This window comes from Sparus aurata, chromosome 1, assembly GCF_900880675.1.
Source record: "Sparus aurata chromosome 1, fSpaAur1.1, whole genome shotgun sequence".
Classification (NCBI taxonomy): Eukaryota; Metazoa; Chordata; class Actinopteri; order Spariformes; family Sparidae; genus Sparus; species Sparus aurata.
In genome coordinates this window covers 13015120-13038300 of record NC_044187.1, presented here as the reverse complement: position 1 = coordinate 13038300, position 23181 = coordinate 13015120, and the positions used below count along the sequence as shown (strand labels likewise).

General features: G+C 41.0%; 1 protein-coding gene across 2 annotated transcripts in view; it reads right to left on the bottom strand.

Moving 5' to 3' along the window:
• Positions 1–18071, bottom strand: part of fbxw7 (F-box and WD repeat domain containing 7) — a 128628-nt gene extending 110557 nt beyond the window's left edge. The window contains exons 1-2 of one of the 2 annotated variants that reach the window (XM_030420188.1): positions 17564–18071; positions 6559–6708 (exon numbers count right to left, since the gene is read on the bottom strand). The gene's annotated coding sequence lies outside the window, so the exon portion shown is untranslated. The remainder of the gene's footprint in view (positions 1–6558; positions 6709–17563) is intronic. The other variant, XM_030420197.1, reaches the window with a different exon arrangement.
• Positions 18072–23181: the final 5110 nt, after the last annotated feature.

Genomic DNA, 23181 nt, shown 5'->3' with positions numbered 1-23181 from the left:
CTGAAGCTGAGAAAAGAGAGGACCAGATTTTTGATCATCTTTATTTAAAGTGACACAGAGCCATTAAAACGGGCCCATTCAACTACTTTGCAGAGGGACGAGACTAACCTATGCTGTTGGAATTTTAATGTTTTAAAACACTGGACTTTAGTTTTGTTTTCTCCACTTTAATAGGTTTTTACCATCTAAAAAGAAATACCATATACAAAAGTATGTGGAAAAACAATACACGTTTTAGATGTAGAAGTTGTTTCATTCTTGTAAATTCTCTCTGCTTAAACAGCCTGTATTCCATTTCCTTTAAGAAATAACTATTGTTGTGCTTACCAACAGACATAACTAATGACTAACTAATATATTAATAATATAACACTACCGGTTTTACACATGGTATGTGTTACTGGTCTCGGGGGGTAACATAGCATATGTCAGCATATGTCATAAAAGCTGTATCATCCACTGTTGAATTTCGGGTGGGGACATTTGATCATGTCATACCCTTAATTCTTTCCACTTCTCATGTTTACTTTCTGTATATCTGTATATCTATACACACACACACACACACACACACACACTCTAATAATGCCAAAATGCTCCAAAATGAACAGCTCAGAGATGTGTACACTTATTTGTGATATAAGAGGCTAAAAACCTGTCCTTGATATGGATACCGCTTCTGTCTCACCCACTCTCAAAGGTATATGTCAGCCAACTCCTGTGTTCTGAAAACCAAATGAGCCACCTTTAAACTTCAACATCAGGGGGGAGAACTCTGAGCTTTCTAGGAAAAGTTCTGAATGCTTCCAGGAGGCCTTCGAATGAGGCAAGCGCAGAGGTTACGGCTGCATGCAACTTCAGTCTGGGTCAGCTGTGTCTGGATGTGCCAAATAAAATGAGTCCACATGGAGGAATGCAACTGCCGTGTTTCCTGGCCCCGGTTCAGTTTGAGTAACTCCGGTCAGAATATGAGAGAAACACTGGGTTACGCAACAGTTTTCTGTGAACAAAATCGTTGCTCTCATCCAGAATTTGTTGACTAAAAAACAGACAAGGGCCAAGTATCTCAACTTGTAAATGCACCATGAAATGTAGAAAGAGATGAGGGGGAGGATGAGCAGCTTGTTGTTGTAACCTTAACATACTGTATATTGCAGAGTCTTATACTGTTAATCCAACTTAGTCAGACAAATGCCGTCTTTAATTCCTGCTGCAGGTGAGAACGTCGAGCCCCGTCTGGTTGACATGTTCTCACACAGCAGTGTCAGTGTCTCTTAAAGATTTATGATTAAACAGGCCTCGTCTAGTCACATTGGACCGGCTTTAGGACGTGACTCATTCAGCAGTTTGTGAGCATTTAGTTCTGTGGTCCACATGAAAGCTTAGTTCCAGATATTTCATTGGTGAATAAAAGAAACAACTGCAATGCCAAGTAGGGGGAAATGTGTAAAACCATGCAGGGATAATGTATTAGTGACAAGCAAATAGGAAAGGAACGAAAAAACTCAAAAGCCACAGGTGACCCTCAACTAATCTTAGCTTCCTGACTGTATCGACTCATCCTTCCTTTCACTATCTACGCTGAGATGAGTCCAGCTCTACTAAACTCAGGGATCTGTCTGGAGCAGCTGCGAACTAGCCAGCAGTACAGAAAGAATGAAAGACACTTCATAAATCACTGCAGGAATGTAGCCTCATTTCCTCTCTGACCCCACCTTCACAAAAGCCTCTTCTTCCAATTCCAGGAGAATTCTCTGCAGAGACCTGAGCATCGCTATCATGACACAATTTGCAGCTGTGAGTCTCAGAAGTTTGAAAAAAAAAAAAGAAAAGAAACTAACTGGAGGAACGTGTGAAGACAAAACAGAAACTAATGAGAGGCAGACTTGATGAAAGCAGGCTGGATAAATGTTTTAAGTACAAAGAAAAAATCATTTCAAGCTTTTGCAGACATTGCTCCCACCCAATTATGGTTCCATTTCAAATTTGAGACGCTACCGGCTCTTTACTACTGGCTATGCAAGGGTCAAATAGTTATCCCCGTTGGATTATTGTGACATTTTTAGTTTTATTGCCAGTAGTAGATGGTAGTGGTGATGTTGATCACTGCTGCATCATCACTGCATGGTGATGACAACAATGACAAATTAATTGTGTTGGTCCTTGCATCAATGGTGTACTGTAAATAATTTGACATTTAAGGTTGTCAACGCATTTTCACCACTTAGTTTAATTTCTGTAACGCACTGAAGAGGTGACGGTAACTCAAACTGACAGTAAAGCACGTTCACCAGCTACAGCTGAACAAACACACGCATTATCAACAGGGCATATCAGGTCAATACAGCCCCTAAATTTGTTTATCTCATGTTGCAATTCACAAAGTACAGTAGGTCGTGTTTGCTTATTTCGGTATCACAAAATTTGACTAAATATTTTGTCTTTTGCCTAATTTGCATCACATCGACCTTCAGTCTGCAAATGTGACGCGGCATAAGAGTTCAAACTAACTGGAGAGATGAGCAATGATCCTCTGCGTGAATCTACCGATGTGATCTTTGATCAATTTCACCATCTATCTATAATACAAAGAATCTCTGTCTGTGTCTGTCTGTTGTGTGTGTGTGTGTGTGTGTGTGTGTGTGTGTGTGTGCGTTCCTCAAATATCTCTGCGGATCAGGATCAGACTGACCTGAGACTTTCAACATGGCTGCTGCGTGGTTCAGTGGTGTGCAATAAGCATTTGCTTGGACTGCAATGATAGCGTGAATAAATTATTTCATAAATGCTTTACAAATTCTGCAAGCATTGTCCACCGGAGCCACCACAGTCACGTGGGCACCAGAGCCAACCACTGCACACCGTGGCCACGTGCGCACCAGAGCCAATCACTGCAGAGCTCAAGCCCACGACAAACCTTAAAAAACAAGCGGATTTATACCTGCAGCGGCGCGAGCTGGACCGGGATTTTGCCGGCGGTTCCGTTCCGTTCTGTGCATCTAAACTGACTGTTGTGGATTAATGAGATTAAACAAGTCCAAGTCTGTTCGGGTCTGAGGAGATCCGGAGACGCGCGGACAACAAAGTGGGATCGGAATCTGTGGAGGTTTGTGTGTAGCTAGCGCTAGCCGCTAGCTACACGGCCCACCGCCCGAGTCGACGGAGCGGACGCACTGGCACGTCCAAAACCGGATTTAGGGTAAATAATGTTGAACATTGCCGTTACGTTTGCTTTGTGTCTGGTGCAGGAAGAAACAGTAAAAATGTGCTTTTGTCACAAGCGGATTTATACCTGCAGCGACGCGAGCTGGACCGGGATTTTGCCGGCGGTTCAGTCCCATTCTGTTCTGTTCATCTAAACTGACTTTTGTGGATGATAATGAGATTAAACAAGTCCAGACTGAGTCTGTTCGGGTCTGAGGAGATCCGGAGACACGCGGTCAACAAAGTGGGATCGGAGTCTGTGGATGTTCGTGTGCAGCTAGCTGCTAGCCGCTAGCCGACCCACACGGCCTAACGTTACCTACCGAGTTGACGGAGCGGGCGCACCGGCACGTCCAAAACCGGATTTAGGGTAAATAATGTCCAACACGCTTTTTCGCGAACATTGCCGTTACGTTTGCTTTATGTCTGGTGCAGGAAGAAACAGTAAAAATGTGCTTTTGTCACAAAAGTGTCCAAGCAGCAAGTTTGGTTGTTGAGGAACAGGAAGATGTGGGAGGGACATCGGCGGATGATTGACAGCAGCAGTGATGTGTTGGAGACAGCGACAGAGATAGCGAGTTTTGAGAGTTGAGAGATTTGTGACATATAGCGTGTTTGGAGTGTATAGTTAGTGTGTTATGTAATATTTGGTGTAGTGTGTTTAGTGAGTAGTGGAGTCGTGTTGTGAGGCAAACCAAGGAGGAGACGGCTGAATGTGGAACAGGCAGGAATGAGCTGAGGAGCCTGAGGCATTGCCTGCATTTAAATGTAAATAGTTACACATAGCTTTGTAAATTTCAAAAACTTATGCACCAGTTTAGCAAACAACAATTTATATTTGCATTATAACTAATGCAATTGGTCCATTAAACATATTTGTGCTTTTCACAGTAAAAAAAACTAACTTTTTCTACTCTGATTTTATGTTATTTTGTGATTTTAGCCCCATAGTGTTAATATAGTACCTTAAAATGAAAAAATAACTGTACAGTCACACATGTGAGGTTGTGCTAAAAATAATTACACCAAGTAAGGCAAGGTAAATAGTTTTTAAGGTGACATATAATGGTATGATCAAAAGTAGTCAAAAACAGCCAATTATATCCCTGATGTCCCACCTTCAAACACAGCCTCATTTGGCCATCCATGAAAAAGCTACTTAACCCCCCACTTTTCTATAGAAATACAAGCTTCCTACGGGCAATGCACTAGTATGTTTAAAAGAAAGCAAACGTGTAAGAGTTCGTTGTAAACTGGTTTCCAATAGCTACAAGTTAAGACCAATAATGACACATAATCGAAATACAAATATTTCATTTAGCAAGATAAAAAAAAAACACTGCCCTGAAAGACACTGAAGTTGTGATTTAAGGGTGAATTTTCTGGAAACCGAGAGGGTAATACAGCAACATGTGTCAGAGAATAAAAATAAAGATGTGCATGAGTCAAAGGTGACTGATTTATGATAGATTGATTGATTAATTAATTAGTTTATCCATCCATCCATCCATCCATCCATCCATCCATCCATGCATGCATATATTCTTATTTTCCTATTATGCCTACAACCTTAATCAAATATCAGTGGTAGATTTTGTGGGATTTATCTGGTTCATAATGGCATGGAAGGCTTGTATAATAGTCCTTTTTTTTCCACTAGAGACAGAATATATGTCACAGAAATCCACAGGTGGACAAGGATGTTCTAAGAGAGCAGACTAAGAGGTGTGTCATCCCCGAGGAAATCATGAGAAACCTGAGCTGCAAGGTGCGGCTACCATGGAAACACAGATAAGCCAACAGATGCCATGACTGTGAGCATTAGCAAACTACTTGGAAGAACTCGGGCATAAAGCTGCCATACGTTGTTCATGACATTCCCGCGGTTTAGTACAAGATTATACCCAAATCCTCCAATCAGAACCAGCCGTAAAGGGATAGAAACGTTTATATCACAGCATTAATATAAGCAAATTAACTTAAATATAAAGTGTGTCATTTGTCTTTAAACTTTTAAGTACTTCAACTTCTTTTTCAGCTTGTAATAGAGAAGTGTGAAACTCATTTTAAATTTATTTAGTGCCGATAGAGCTGCCAACCACCTGTAATGAATCAAACTGAATCATTCCGCAGCCAACAGTTCATGTAGCTTTAGAAATGCAAGAGTTTGAGACAATAAAATACAAAATTGCTTTAAAACAAGTTATGATCTTTAAATATTTCAGGAATGCATTTGCACAGTAGTGACTTATGCCGGATCTCTAACACTGGAGGGGCACAGGACCCATGATAGGATAGGCTGCTCCTCCTTTTCCAATCACAAACACAGACCTCAGCTTTATGATTAGCTCGTGAAGTTATAAAGTAAATCTTTTTATGTGTTCCTGGATACGCAGAGCATCCCCTTTTCTGCCACAGTGAAGTTAAAAGAAACACCATACTGTAATGATCTGCGGGGAGGGGGCTCTCTCCAACCTGATTAGCTCTCTGTTTAAACACAACTGATAAATGTGAAACCAACATTGATACGGTTTCTTGTAAGCCGTATTGGATATTTCATCGTGTGGGGGGGAGAATAAATAACAGGGAAACTGGAGCTCCAGGAACACAGCAGGGAGGAAACCCAAAGGACTGATGTGTGATCATTTGGATGACGCCAAGATCACCACTGCAAATTGTGAGATGGTCTGAACGGATCAATTGGTTCTCATTAGATTAAGTCATAAAATTACATGTTCAAAACTTGTACCTTAAAGTAAACATGCATGTAACTCTGATCCTACCCTCTAAATGAAGTTACAGAATGCAGAAACAAGTGATGGGGGGGTGGAGTGGCTGAGACAGAATTACCCATCCCCAGAAGACACTGAACCATCAAAATGATGGGAACCCATTTCTGATCCGATTGCTTAATACTAATGGCATTACGCACAATACGTGACCCAAATAAAAACGATAAGCCATGACAGAAATTAATTCAGAATATTTCAGCATGACATCAGGGTCAAATATCCTTATTAAAATGCCGGCAATATATATATAGAAAGAGAAAACGACACGTATAAAAGTTAGAAGGTTTGTGCAAAAACAGAAAAGACTCCTGTGCAATAAATCAGAATAATCCCAATAAGAAAATACCAACAAGTTACAAATTCCTTTCATCATTTCAAGCGCCAAGAGTACAAACGCATGCTGTGAGGCGACAATGCAATTCAAATGTACATTTAAGCCTGGGGCTCACCGGAACAATAGAAATTGCAGCGAGATGTACTGGAGTAAAAAGAAAACACCAGTAACATCAGCAAAGCAGCAGCAGCAGAGACAGTTTCCTACAAGACAGAGAAGGGGCCAAACCTGTCAGTCGAGGGACTGCGTAGGGGCTCTGGAAAAGCCTGCTGGTGCTTGGGGGAACAGAGTGTTATCTGCAGCTCCGCAGACCTTCCTCTTTGAAGTGATGCTGAGCCACCGACTGAGCCAGGGGCAGTGAAGGTGGAAGGTGGGAGGCTGGAGAAAATGAAGAGAAAGCAACAAAGGTGAGAAAACAACTGTGGGTTACAAATGATACAGACTCGGGAGAGAAATAAACAAACCATGCCTGTTAATGTTTGTTTCGTAATGTGAAAAAAAATGCACCTCGGAGATCGTTTGTTTGGCGCAGCGTTGAAGAGTCTGATGTCACGCCACGAGTGTACGTTTTTGTTTTTTTCTTTACTTTTAATGTCTTGTTTAGAGAGGCCGTCTCTCGGGGAGTGATGAAGAAAGCATATGGTGGCCATGTGTCGGAGGATGTAGGAACAGAGGAGGGATCGTACAAGAGATGCAATCACATGGCAAAAGTGAGGAGGAAAGTGAATTGACAGACTGGTTTGCCTCCTCCTTCTGTTTACTGAACTCTCCCCTCAAGGATTATCCTCTCTGATAGACTTAAAGGCACTTTTACTGAGCTGCCAGCTGCCTGCATCTCCCAGCGGAAAGCCACCCGGGTCAAGTCTGAGGGAGGATATCCTACTATGACAAAGCAACACATTCCTGTAGAGCTTTTAATTCTTTAACGCACCAAAATAACCCCTTATTCAGCTTTGATCTGAAGAGGATCAGGGTGACATATGATTGATGGAATAAAGAATAGAACAACTTAAAATGAATGTCCGTATCCGGCGTCTAAGGTGTCTAAGGTGTCTACATCCATGCATTTTGAGTGCATCCGTGTCTACTTATAGCTGTGATCGACTCCGATGCATTTTTGTGCTACAGTATGCGTGACCCAACCTACTTTAATTTTGGTAAACAGTAAATAATTCATCCAGAGGAGAGAGCATGTGAGCCAGAGAACTGTGATCTGCATAACTTTAAACTGAGACAATTTTCTAGGCAGTTTCTATTTTGGCAAACTGTACCAAGAAAAAGTTACACATTCAGTTTGTTGACTAACAGACTAACTACATTGTTATACAGGTGATTGCCACTCACACTTTTAATTCATCATTTCTTGTCTCAGAATGTGGAAAAAGTATGAAGGACAGACACTGATGAGTGAGCCAACTGTAGAGTAGACACCTGTGAGGCAAGGAGAAGACAAGGACGGGATGCTGCAGTGACCTTGGCTTCTTTGTCGATTAAACCAAATTTGGAAGTGAAGAATTAGGTCAGTGGTTCTCTGTTCTGGTCCACAGAGTACATCGACTTTCTGGTTTCCATTCAAGACATCCAATCATGTACTAATTTAGATAAATGGCCTGGCTGACAGCATAGAAACCCAACTATACACCCCTTCTTTGAACAGGTGTGTGTTCTTTAACTAACTATGATTTTCCTGAGTCATTAGCGGGTGTATCCTTGCTGACCTCTGTTAGACTGATAAAATGCCAGCTAATACTAATTGCTCACTATTCAACATTCATCTTTAAAGTGGCAAACAATAATAACAATAATCAAGGTGACTGCGATAGGAGACAAAGTGTATTTTCATCAAAGCAAATAATATGTAATCCTAATCTGGTCATCTTTTCTTTAACAAGCAGATTAGGCATCTTCGTACCAGGTACAGGTGGAACAGTAACAGGCACTTATGATGTTGGTTTGGGATGAGCATTTAACGCCGAGGGATATGTGGACCGACCACTACATGGCAATAATGAATTCATAGCCCATTTCAAAATGACGAGAACTATATCTTATCGTTGTGATGTCTCGCAGTATCTCTTGTTGCAGATAATGTTGATGCGGCTCAGGGATTTTGTGGTGAAGCAGTCCAAAGTACCTCGTTTCAGTGCCTCTCTCTGCTCCGCTAACGAAGAGCAACAGTAGCTACAGTAGTTTGAAAATAGAGTCTGCCAAAATAAACTAACGAGCGGTAACAACAACATGCTAAAGATGTGACTTCCGCTTTTCAGCAAAAGCCCATTTAGGTGGAAAACCACAGATTAGTTGACTAATTAACTAGGAAGGCACAGCACTAATTGTGATGTGATGAAATACAATTTCACGCAGCATTTTGTAAAATGCAGTAAGAAATTCACTAAACAGATGTCACATTTTCTGAATCTACCCCATCATGCAATGTTGGGTTGAACCACAGAAGAAAGAGAAGGACTTCCTAATTGGTCGAGCAATGCCCAAAAGTATTTTTCTCCAACTTTAAGTCCACATTGACCTTTTAATTCAGTGTGAACATGGATGAATGAACTCTGTGTTGTGGGAACTAAACGTCATTGTCACACAACCGTATTAAAATCAACAGGTTAAGAACCTGAGGTAAACAAAAATAGACATTACAAAAAGTAGTAGAAAATCAATCTAAACCCAGGCTTGGTGAACTTGTAAAGAAGTCTGACAGGGTCCTCTTGGACCATGAGACAGTGGGAAACCTCTGACCAGGCGCGTAAGAGAAGCCTCCATTCACAAAGACAGCCGTTTCCATGCCAACAGGACCTCTGCTGGGAGAGGCCTCTTTTCAAATGGTTTTCATCCTGCACCTCTGCTGCCGTCTCAGAGAAGGACTGGTGGGCATTTGAGAGGCAATGAGCTGTGGGTGGCAGTGAAGAGATGCAATTGTGTTGAGGCAAGATGGAAAAGGTCTGAGCTGAAAGCCCCAGAGCCTGTGTAGTCTCCGACAGGAAAAAAACCCAAGGCTGAATATGGCTCGATGCGCTGGAGAGCTTCTTGTACCGACATTGTGACATAGTGAAAACATGTTTTCCGTCAAACTGTATGCAAGACAATCGGCTGAAGTACTGTCAAAAGACGGCTGTCTTGCAGCAGCCTCAGAATGAGGCCTATATATCTACAGAGGGAGCAGGTAGATGGAAAGAGTCCATCATGTTTCTACAGTGGCCCAGAATGGACAAACCAAACACTGGGCCTACACAGGGTCTTTTGCATTTTTCCCCATTTTTAAGCGTCCACCATGACAAGGGGAATGTGAGGGCTATAGATTTGGTCACAATCTGCAACCTCAAAACTCAATGCCACTAAATCATACACAGCAGACCTTAAATCACAGGAAAAACCCTGGCTGCTGAGGGAAGATCTGCCCTTTGGTGCTCCTACATGATGAGTGAAAGGATACTGGAGCTGTTTAAAATGTGTTTTATCAGCACTGTAGCACCAAGAAACAAAGACAATGTCTCTCCCAGGGCAGGATGAAGAGAGATCCTCCTCTTTTTCTCCTCTCTGTGTTGTTAGTCATCTTTGAGATCCTACAAGATCATATGTGACTGCCACTGCATTATTTTTGAACTACAATATATCCACTATTGTCTTTTTTGTCCCAGGCTGCGACATCCTCCTGTTCCCGCACTGTGTCACACAGCGTTCACACTATAGCCCACATCAAAGCAGTATGCCTGGGAGATTCCTCTTCGTGTTCATTAACCAACCAAGAGCTACATGGCACAGCACTGAATTATTAACGTGCTCCTTGTGCCTCACAGATACAGAGAAGAAGGCCAGTCACAACTGCAGAACACACTCACACTCTGCTGTAAATCTCCAGTAAACCCTGAGAGTGAAACTCATTAAGAAAGCATATTAAATAAGCACAGACCAGAAAATACCGTCACATGATTGATGACAGTATTATAAAACGCGGAGAGATCGGACGAAAGCAGGCAATAAAGAAAAAATCAAAGTGGAGTTTCATTTTTTAGTGAGCACGAGAAGAGGATACAATATGAGTGTGCAGATTAACAGCAGGGTGTGTCAAGTGAATTGAAGTTTCAGGTAAATTATCACAGGGAAATGAATATTTGCAGGTGTGAAGGCAGACAGATTTTGAGCTAGACGTCTCAAAATGAACAGGGCCATATTAAAACACAGACAACTTTTAACTGTCATCCGGAACTTTATACAAAATCAGATTTAGGCCAAAAACCGGCTTATAGCTTGAATTTAATTACAACTTTGTTTACACAGGTTCCACGCTGCTGAACATTATCTGATTATTATCTGGCAACATGAGCCTCTGCATTATTTTTCAACATTAAACCTAGATTTCTCATGTGATGCTGAAATACTTCACCTTCTTGCTAAATGACACAGTTTTTTAAAGATAGCACAAGAGACTGTATATCGTAACGATGTGTACCATTTACTCTTACAGCAATCAAATTTTAACCTTAAGTATTCACATCTCCCACCGTTTCAAATCAACTCAGTTGAGAAGAACTACAAAAGCTAATGCTAGCGTGCTCCAAATTCATGTGGGTACATACCATGTGCCACAGGGGTACATCTGATACCAGGTCACGAGGAAGCGATATAATTCAACAAAAAGGCAGGAGCATGCGTGTATAACTGTTGGTGATAGAAGTTTGATACAATACCCAGAAAAATATCAAAGCACAGCTGGTGAGGGTTCATCAATACAACGGAAAACGAGTACTGAAAGTGTTACAAATATTCAGAATCTTTATGCATCAATACACCAACAACACCAATGACTTCATAAGCTGTTACAGGCTCTTTTGCAGCAATCACCTGAAACTTAGCTCGATCTTTCAGTGTTGCACGTCTCCTCATTACTTCCTGTAAAACAACTGATACTGAACCACAGTAAGCCATCAGAACATGTTTTGTACGTGTGCTGCACACACAAGCCCACAATGCAATGCCCTTTAATTTTATAGACGCAAAAATGATTGTACTACGACTCTAAACCGGTCAGTGATGGCGCAGAATGATGATGACTAACAAGCATCCAAAATCTCAATTTTGCTGCTCAACAACTGAGTGTTTTCTTATAGAAGGAGTAGTGAAACCGAGAACAAAGAAGCAATTTTGGACCCAGCTATCGGGCGGCCTGAGAGTTTGAAGATCAAAGCCCTAACATGTGCGTTATAACGTCCAAACATCTGACCTACTTTCAGCCCTCTGTGATGCTGTTGTCTTATAAAAAGTCATCAAGTAGGACTTTGGGGCAATAATGCAGTACATGAGATTTCCTGGATTCCCTCTCTCTTCAAGGTGACTTGGACCTCCCCACAGAAAAGCCCTTTAATTTCCTCTTGCATTGATCTCACTTTCTCTCGAGTTTCTCAGCCCACACACACACCGCTGGCGGCTGGCTGGACTTTTGGAGAGTCTTCTAATCTTTTTGGTACTCCTCTTCATGCTTATTTATTTCCCCTTGCATTCACTTATTATTAACACCTTTGAGCACTTCCCCTCACAGTTTGCCTCTACCTCTTGCTCCTTCCGCCTCTCCTTTTCTAGTTTCTCCCCACTGATCCCTCCATTACTACATTTTTAGATGTACTCTCTCCTCTAGACCTGCCTATATATCCTCCACAAACCTGTGATTGTCTGAAATCATTAAACTGAGTGCACAAAAATGACTCAGGCATCTGAGAAAAAGTGACACATGATTCAAATAACACTTCCCACTGTCAATCTCTCCTCCAAATTCAAATTGTACAGCACAAACATTTCCTTACCACTTGGAAATCTGACTGCTTTTAACACCACACAGCAGCACTGGCTTGTACTCTCGCTAATCTGGAAGAAGTCGTCAGACTCAACTTGACCAGCAGCCCTGATTTGGGCCATCAATGCCTTTCCTTTCCCCCTGTCTATATTGTGCAGGCTCATCAAGTCATGAATCATGTCATGAATCACTCATTATCCAAATGTCCCAGTATTTTCCACTTAACAGTGTTTTGAGTCCCAAAAGGCCTGGAAGACTGCCCATTCAAATCAGACTGCTCTCATCATTTCTAAAGCACTCAACTTCAACACAGAAGCTTCTCTCTTCAGCCCTCATCCTCCGAAGTCCTTCCTGGTGCTACCAAAGATCAGCAGCCAACTGATTGTTGCCATCCTTATTGACTTTGGGTATTCCCAATGTATGGTAGCAACCTTAAAAACGGCTTCTTCTTTTTCTTAATCTGAAGCAGACAAGTGCTGCACCTCAATTAAAAGTTCCTTATATAACCCTGTGCTCCAGACCTCATCATTCCAGATCCTGCCAAAGTTGTCTAGGTTTTTCTCCTGAAAACTGGATGTCAGTCCCGTAAAAGTTACTATCCATTTACACGAAAGGGACTTTATGTCAGAGCAGACACATACCGTATTTTTGGGGCTGATGTTGATACCAATATTGGGATGTAATTTTGCATTGGCAATAATTCATCAAATGTGGTTATCAAATACTTGTGACAAAGATATGCAATGGAGACAGGGTATGTTACCGTTTAACAATTAACTTGACAGTTAAACAGTTAACTTCACTGGGAATTTATTAGGTACAATTTGTCCCTAGCATCTTTTTCTGAATTAAAATCTCCACAAAGTCAGTTTTCATATGGGGGAATATTGGTAATATTGGTCAATAATACCAGCCAACCGATATATTGGCCAGGCTCTACTTTGCATTGCAAAGATATGGAAATATTTGGAGGAAAACATAAACAGGGTTACCCTAGTGGGACTGTTCTTACCTGGGACCGTTCCATTTTTCTGAAATGTTTGTGTGGATCCCCTAATACTTACAGATACAAAAAGCTGTTTTAGTGTAAAAAAGTAGTGAACGTTCAGTTCTAAAATTCTGGTGCACCATGGAGTCATTGCACTTAACAACAATAGAAGAGATTGCAGTCTACCAGGACCTGTGGACTTCAATAAGAGGAGTCCTCCATTTGTCTCACTCCATTTCCATGAGGGGGTTTCTAGTTAGGCAATTTTAAAACAAGACCCAGTTTCAATAAGTTTACAGTCTGCCATGCCGTTATCCTGAGTTGCCCCGAGTAAAGTGATGCAGCTAAATAAAAGAATTTAATGATCCAATAAAATGGGATTCGACTCAGGGCTTCTCCATTGATAATTCTAAATCATTGGCATTTCGGGGGCAGTCCTACTCACAAGTTTCCTAGTGTTTCTGTCTTCGGCTTATTAAGAATAAAATGCCCAGAATATGACCTTAAAAAAATCTCTCCACATCCTCCCCTGGCTTACAGAAGTAAAGAGGGATGCAGTACAAAGAAATCTGGACAGTCAAAATCAGGAGCAAACAGTTGACAAATCCGAAAGAGACCTTTGAGACGGTTGCGGTTTCTTCCGTTTCCCTAATAAGCCATGATTACATGATACGTTTCATAACTAGGTTAACATTCAGAGGGTTATGTGGTTGCCTCCAGAAATATTCTTATCAGCTCCACAAAATACATTTCGATGAACGGAGCAATAATCAGCACTTAATAATGTAGGTTACAAATGTCCTATTAATTGTTTTAATTGATAAAGAAACTTTAGCATAGAGCTCCTCAGACCGGTCCTGTCTCAAAGAATGTATGACACCTGAAACACTCCTCCCTATTGATATCTTAATAACCAATCTCAATCGTTGTACCCCCCCTTCATGTTTGGTCAATATGAGCTTCAAAGCCAGAAAATTTCACTGTCCATATGAGAATGCTTTGAGGAAGGCCCTGGGGTCAGTTACACAGCAACAGTCAGGAGTGTGGGAATGTGAAGCTTTCTACAAACAAAGTCTAGGATAGCCTTCATCCCTCAGTCTCCGAGGCCTTGCAGCAATAATCACAGCCAGAAAACAGTATTTCATCACACCGATCCATGTGAACTTAAAAGATGCCATTCCTGTCTCAGTATTGTCCGCTTACCATTGTACTTACATTCTGTGATTCTCACTTATTTACTGCCTCAGTTATAGAGATGGAGGAGCTCATTATGTCCCACACACAACTCCATACATTGAACTGAAGGGCTCAATAGTTGCTCATGGTGTTTCAATGAGATACGTTCAGGGAATTCTCACTCCAATTAACAGTTGTAGGTATTTTAAAAAACTATAGCTGCCTGGCTTGTAAATATCAAACTACCCCTTCCAACAGCACCTCAGAAAGGCTGCCATACGCCAACCAGTTAAATGCAAGAAAAGACAAGGCCATCAATGTCATTTTGAAAATTACCATATCACATGTCTAGTTCACCTCTTCCCAAGCCTGGCTTTTTAATTAGAGCCTGACCCATATTCAGTTTTTGAATTTGAATCTTGTACTTTTGCTAAAGGTTCTTCACATCGAGCCATGTTTTATGTGTGTTAGTCGAGTCAATATGAACTTTACTGCACTTATACGATCACAAGTATTTATAATTATTTGTCTTTCTTCTTTTTTTTAATGGCCAAAAGCGCAAGCTAAAGTGGTGGCAGCTGCTTATGTAACTGATCTGGCTTAATGGACAGATGACATGTCTCAAATCAAAAGCAGGCCCTTGAATCAAAATCAAATTGTGGCAGACTTTATCAAGTCAACAGAAAACTGAACCAGCTGGGGTTCTTTTTTCTGTTGGCTGTTCTCATTCCATTGATTGATGAATAGTCAATATGGTTGTGTTTGAAACAGAAGCATGGTAGCCTGTCAGAGCTGATGAATACCACAACAGAGTAGAGATTTTCAGTGCAAGTTGGAAACCTGCAAATGCGTCTCTGTCCAGTGTCCACACTACCTCGTCTGTTACCTCAAAAAGAACCTCTCAGCAGCATGCTGCTAGAAATGACCACTGAAGAGACAAACTAACACCTATGCATAACCCTGTGTGAATCAATACAACGGCACTCAAATAAATTCCATCTTTAAGCTTCACATGTTTAGCTTTTTTTGACACCGAGAGAGGGTTTTTTTTTTATTTAACTGCTCATACAGAAAGTTGCTTAAATCATCTATTGCCTTGTTGGAGTTTTTGCAGATCTAATTAGAAAAGTAAATAGAGTATCAGTCTATTGACTGCATGTAAACAGTTGCATTCTGTGGTTTGTACATGGATCTTGTGCAAAAGGAAAAGCACATTTGCAGATGCACTTTTGTAACCCGTGTGACATGAAATGTTTCTTCAATTTCTCGCCCCAAGGATGTTGTGCGAAGGCAAGACTCTTATCTTACACTGTCCTTAAAGACACCATCTCAAATATAAAAGACACCAACAGGTAAAGTACAATCCATTACTCTTTCCTTATCACAGCTTTCTTACTGCCTAAGGTAACCGGTCGTATGGAAAAGCACCTATCATAAATGACTGTAGTACTATAAAAGAGTCCTGTATGGATTTTGTTATCATAGGTTAACAAGCCAGAATAACAAATGCATGGATGGGTCTCAATTATTGTCATCCAACCCAATACAATTTTACTCTTGATCTGTAAAACCCTTTTCAGTCTTGACTTCGGGACCAAGAGACAGATATTTCTCACCAAGGACAGTCGCAGACCTGAGAGGCCAAGAATGCACTTAACTAGCAGGTAGGGTGGACAGGCAGTCTGGGTATTTTCCTGAAAAGGAAATAAGAGCCACTAGTCTACAAGTCCTTTAAAACCGACACAGTGATGTTAGTTAAACCCTGCACTGTCGGCTGTGGCTTCTCAGTCAGTCATCGTGTGTCATCTGACCTGACTTCCCAACCCTCCTCCTGATCTTAGTTAAACATGGGTTTGGACACCGCTTTGGGAACTGTCTTTTCTGTTTGGAATGGTGATCTATTTCAATGCTAATGATGTTCCAGACTAGAAAAAACAAAGACACGATATGTTCAAATAAGTCCAAGTAATGTAGAGTGTATTGAACGGTCTGCGTGGATAAACTGCAACAAAATTGGGTCAACCTCGGTTTAAAATGAGTGCATGTTAGTACAATCTCATGTTATATGCAACACCTGTAAACAGCATATCTCAGTATGAGAAGCAATGACAACACGCAAACCGGTCTATGCAACCAGGAGTATTCTAACAGAGAGGAATGAACACCTTTTAAAGTTTCACATCATTCTCTGTCATACGTCCAAGTCTTGTTTCATCAAAAAGTTCAACCGCACTTGTTGAGGTAGCTGCCAAGAAGTCAAACACACGGCTTATTCTGTCACCTATGACCAGAAACCTGGATGATATCACAATCTTATAGTCGGTAAACGGTTCCACGCTCCAAGCTCTCACGCCAAACATGCATCGAAATCGGGGTGGGAATCAAAACTGAAATATTAGATAGATTTTCACCATCCATTTATAGCAACAAGCACAGACTAAATATTAGCTACAACTAAAAAAAAACAAACTCTCAATGTAATACGATACAATTAGTCCACAAACAGCTTCCAACATGAGTTAAAATCCCCACATCTGGTAGTCTCAGTATAGATGAGAGACAGATTGTTGCACCTTTTTCTGATCAATGCATGGTTGCTACAAGACCTGCCTTCTTATATAGCACAAGCGCTCCTGTGCTGCAAAGTGTTGGCTCCACAAATCCATGAACATCCTACAGACAGCCAGATGTCCCGTGGATTTCCTCTGACATCTGAAAATAACATGTAGTTACCTTTAACGTGTCGGACATAAGTCAATTTAGCATGAGGTCTGCTGCTAGTATTTTTCGGACACAAATCCTCGACTTACAGAGAAAAAGAAGATTCCACTCTTAACTGTGTGCGCTTCGACCGGGACGGATAAAACTCACTCTTCTCAAATGTAACGTGTTGCATGCGGACTGAACTTTCTCGCACTTTGCAGCTTTTCACTTAAGTTTGTGCAGCTTGTTTAAAAGCCACAGCGTTGTGACCAAAGTGAGCCAAACCGGGCACCAAACTCGGTCAGACTGGTTTAATTAGCGCTGGAGACATTACAACGCCATACGTTCAGCCCTTGTGAGCTCAATCTGACACCGTTAACTTGTTTTCCGAGCGCATGAAAGCTCCACATCAACACAAGTGCGATAAGTTGGCTAGCGTTAGCAATGCTAACTCGGCGAGCTAACAAGCTACTCGTTAGCTGGCTAATGCTAGGCCCGCTTCTACTGGTCCATGACTACAATATTCCCCATTTGTGATCTTGCACTTCGTAATTGTGTGGTGTGTTTACCTCAGAAGTGTTGGGATGAACAAAGACAACAGGCCTCTCCGGTGATTCCCACAGGTCGTGTATCCAAAGCGAGATATCCTCTGGAGCTTGAAGCTAAAGCTACACAGGGTCCAATGAGGTTAAAGGCTCCTTCTTTCGCTTCTTGGTTTCCCACCAGCAGCAGCAATCAGTGTTTGCATCTAACTAACAGGGGCTAGCACGTTAGCAAGATCAGCTAACTAGCCTCTACAAGGCAACCTGCAAGCCAAGTTCGTGTAATGTTAGCTGGCTAGTAGAACGCCGCTAACGTTAGCTGCTCTGTCAGATTCACGAGAGTGTTTGTCGACCCATTGGCTCTGTTTCTGTCCTGGACGAGATACGATGGCCGCCGACCATTACAGGAGGGAAAACACATCCACCGAGAGCAAACAGCGTGTCAGTTAGGGATGATTTGCCGTTCACAGCCTCTTCAACAACCGCCAGGTTTGTTCGTCTCCTGACTCTCCACCGACTGGAGAGAATGGCTGTCGCAACATGATGACGACATCGTTTTTGTTTGCTAGTGGGCGCTCGAATGTGATGTAACACTACGCTCCCGGATGACACCATGTGGGGAGGTTAGATCAATATTTGTGTCTTTACTTTCAGTTATATAACAACATCATTCACAGACATGTTTTAAATTTGATCATAGTGTAAAAAAGAAAATCAAATAAATGAAATTAAATACTTCTGATAAATAATACATGTTTTTTCCTATAAAAACATTACTGTAAAACAGCAGCTGTCAAATAAATTAAATGTTGATGAAAAACTGGCTACATCAGAGTTAACCAAACATGAAAAAACATTGTCTTTTAGTCAGATATATATTTTGAATATGTTTATAATCATGGTGTAGATATAATATGGTAGAACATTTCCACCAATATGATTTTTTTTTAAAGAAGATCCTGCAAGTCATTTTAAATAGTGACTTAGTATCTCAAATAAATGGAAACCTTTTTATAATTAACCCCTCAATCATAATGAGAAAATTAGTGTCTCAGAAAAAAAGACTTAGAATTTCAAAAATTATTTTTGAAGTCATTATTTTAAGATACTAAGTCATTATATCAGGAGATTATCTAAATATTTTGAGATGATAAGTCATTATTTTGTCAAAGATTGTCAGAGGGAAATTATAAGCAATCATGAATTAATTTTAAGATCGCATATGTACTTTATTACCAAACAAATCAGATAAAGATTGGCCCCATGAAGATACCAATTTCTAAAATATATTCCTTTTATGAGAGCTAAATGTTTGTACGAAAACATAATTTCCATGTCAATGTTGCCCGCTGGTATCTTAATAGTTTTGTGAGCAGTGTGTCTGAAGAGGATGAGAAATAATCTAAAATAATAAAGCGATGGTTTACACCAAAGGCTCTCTACGAATTTATTTCCAAACACTTGGATTAATTAACGGACTGTATCCAAACGCTCTGACAGTATCTTCATTTGGTTTTTAACATCCTTGTTATGATGAACAGTTTTTGAACAGTTTTCTGGGGAAAACCTTGGAGGGGAGGCACTCCCAATCCAACTTTACATGATGTATCAGAAATCCTGCTGGATGGAAACCTAGACCTAATTCTTTCCAGCATACTGAGCCTCATTTATTCACAGGCAAAAAAAAAAAAAAAGCAAGTTACCACGGATGAGTTTTCTGCTGCTGCAGCTCAAGTTAGCCCTGCAGTGCCAGCCATGGTTAGTTTTGGCTCATGGTCATTTTCATGCCCTGTATCTGGATCCTCCAGGGACAGTCTGAAACCCTGAGATATCACTAAGCACCAAACACGTGATCCTGAGAAGTGTGGAATTGAAACTGGCATCTGGTCAATGAAGACTGAAAAGCAGACCCTGGAAACAAAGGACGACTGTAAATATCCTGACTTTGTTCCTAAATGCTGTCTGTAGCCGTTTGCTTTCATGGAAGCTGCTCCTGGAAGCGGCTCCTCGCAGAAAATCTTGACTCAAGGCTGGAGTTTTTCCTCGATGTGTTGCTTTGGTTGTTTTGTGAAGCCAAACACCAAAATGTACCGGATAATCCTGAGTGTTGCGTGTGTTTGTGTCCGGGCCGTAGCCAGCTGGATTTTAGAGATACTGAGATCGAATCTCAATAATTCCACAAACACACACACACAGATCACTTTGAAGGGACCTGAAAATCATCTGGAAAATCTATGATAAATGCAGATGTTTGCTTTTGATGTGATTCATCACTCAGTTTGGGTTTTTTTAATCTTTTTTGTTTTCTAGTGTTCAGAAATAAACAGTTCCCACAGTTTTCCTACATGCTTGTCTAAAAACGTGGCTGCCTGTCTTGTTGCCTTATGACCTCCGAAAATAATGTCTGGACTAGTTTTCTTTCTCACACCTGAAATGAAAAACATATATTTCGTGCAACAGAGGCGTTCTGATTTCTTCTACGGACCTCTCCCATAGGAATTACATGCTCAAAAGGAAAACAGTTGAATGGAATCATGTATTATGAGCATAATGTTGCTGACCCTTTAACCCTTTTCTGCACAAGCTATGACACAACATGGGTCAAAAATGAACCATGTTCATGTTATTTCATCCATGACTGATTGTTTCTTTGCTTTACCTTTTTGAAATCAAATAATCACCTCCACCAAGGACGTTATGCTGGTTGGTTTGTCTGCAGGATTTCACAAAAACCACTGAAGAGCTCTCCATGAAACTTGGTTGGAGGATGAGTCTCTGCTCGGAAGAGGATCCAGGATGTTTTCTCATTATTGCTCTGACATTAGCTTGCGCGGATAGAATGTGTCAGGTAATGGATGCCAAGGTCAAGGTAACCTTAATGTTCAAATGTTACGCGCAGTTACCTTTCACACATGATTCACAAAGATTTTCTAAGGTAGGACAGTTGGAAAACAAGGGACCACAGCAGCCAGGAAAGAAATAAGATTTGAATAAAAAGATTTGTTATTATCAAAAGAGAGTTAATTAAGCTTTACTGGAAATTCTGAAGGTTGAAATAAACGACTGCAAAGATAAAGAGTCAGCCGAGTCCTTTTTGGCTGTTTTTGCTCATGAAAAGGTTGAGAATCCCATCATTTGGACCTTTTGATGACAAAACGTAGACCATATGTTTCAGATTTCTCAGATTCACGGGGGAGAAACACAGAGGACGCGACCTCTGTGTCTTCAATAGTAGCTCCAGCCCTGTTGTTGTGTGTGTTAAAGTTTAATCAAATGTTATCCAAGTGGCGCAAGAGGCAGCCTTTCATAAGAGGCAGTGGAAAAGTTTCACACGGTTTAAATTTGCTCATCACGACTCAACAAAGGACCACACTCAAAATTTTTGTGAAGTCTCCTGTAATGACACACTCTCTCTCTCACACACACACACACACGCGCGCACACACTCAGAGATTGCCCAAGATCGAGTGAATGTGAAGATTGCGACAGACGGACGATGCTCCGTAGCATCACAGCTCTTGAAGGCAAACAAACACGGCTGTGAAATGGAGCTGATAGAGTGTGACAGGCTGCAACAGTGCCTGCTGGGTAGACAGTGATTCAGTCTACAAAGCTCGGAAAATTCGGGGTGACGGGTCGCAGGAAATGCGATGTTATGAACGTGTCCTCCAGGCTTTTTACATCACATTTCTGTTCACTGTGACAGACATGCCTTTAATCAAAAGCATCAACACGGCCCGTCCTCGAATGGCACAGTAAATACACCACACCTGGTGTGAGACAACTTTTTCCTCTTGGACAGCTGAAACGATTCATATGCTCATGCTTCTCAGTCAATACATGAGTCTGAGTCATGTTTTATTTACATATAAACCTGTTTAGCCAGAATTTGGCACAGTGTAAACAATGTCACCTGAGAAAAAACCCACACCAGCTGCTGTGCAGCAGCTCAGGGTGGCAGCGGGGATTTACAGTATTTATACTTTCTCAGTGAGGTAATATTTTGTTTGCATTTGTGTTCATTCATTCATTTATTTTAAATCCTTGGAGAACACGCTGCGGAAGAACTCTCATTCACGGTGTTGCCATGCCACAGACATACAGTAAAGAGGATACCGCTGACATCTTCACAGAAATAAGGACATGTAAGAAATCTGTCCATCGACTAATCCATTGGTTCTCAAACTGGGAAGTTATTTCCAGGGATCCCAAAATGGTTGTGGAGATAAAAGGTAAAACAACATATTTCAGACTGGGGAATAGCTGTTACACTACAGTGCCTGTGCCGGTGATGTCATTTCCCTTGAGATTTTTGCTCGCGAGAGTCGGTGCGCGCACAAAGAAACCTCTTCTTTCGCAAATATGACACTTGGTTGTGATGTTGTGAGTGAAGGATGTTTCTTTGCGAGGGGTTGCATCTCAAAAAGGTTTGCAAATTAATGGACAAAGAATTTCAGCTCTGTTCAAACTAAAGGATCGCAAAGAAACCCTCAAAGGTCAGGTAACTTTCTGGCAAAATGTGTTTTAAGAAGAGATTTAAGAGACGGTTCTGATTCAGCCGGACTTGACTCATCGTACAGGTCAATTCACAGCCTCAGGGCCCGACTGCAAAGACCAAGGAAGATCTCACTGAGTAACCCTGAAAGAGAATTGGAGTCATTTTAGTTTGCACAATAACGAGGATCTTAAAAAAAACTTTATAAAAGACTTACCCAGATTTCTCCCTTTAATTAAAAAAATAAAAGGAATTGCATAGATATTCACTTATAATGAAACAAACAAACAAGCAAAAAAAAAATACATATCAGAAAAACTATATACAAAAAACAAGAAGGCATAAACAGTAGTACAACAAAAGAAAAGAAAAGAAAAGAAAAGAAAGAGGTAGAAATACATAAAAACAAACCTAGAAAAACAAGAATTTTACAATCATCAGAAGCATCATACCATAAGGTTCAAATATTTTTACCCGTGTCCTTGAAGCTGGCAGAGAGATTAACAGTTTCAGTACCTTACTCAATGACTTCCATAACTGTGGAGCTCTAAATGATGTCTTGATGTGTGACAATAAGGTAAAAAGGCCGAGTTGGATAGAATGAATTTAGTGTTGCGTTTTCATCCAGTGAATGGGACTTGTGAGAGACAACTCTAATAAAAATGGTTCAAACTGAAGCTGCAGAGGCCGCAATAGCTCCAATTTGAGTCCTAATATTGGCAAACCAATCGCCAGAATAAATGTTGGCAATGTGCATTTCTGCAAATTAAGAATACCTAGAAACTTTATGTCTCTTTGGTTAAATTTTTGAATTTACGTTATGACAACCGTGTGCTTATGAATTGGTTAGTTCAAGGCACAAAAACCACTTGGTTAGTGTTAGTGAAAGATCGCGTTTCGGCTTTTAACACCTGCTTTGGTCGCGCAGCAGATGACTTCCAGATGAGGTCTCGTTAAACGTATCTGTTCTCTGTTGCCACTAACATGGCTGGGAAATTGTCCTGGGGTGTCACCTCTCTGAATGTTGAAATGCTCTGGTTTCTCAAGTGGTTTCACACTTACAAATGTTGAAACACCGTCTCGAGGTGCGGTCAGCGTGCCTTCTCGTCTTTGACTCCACCCTCCGGCGCCTGATATGAAAGTGTGGTCA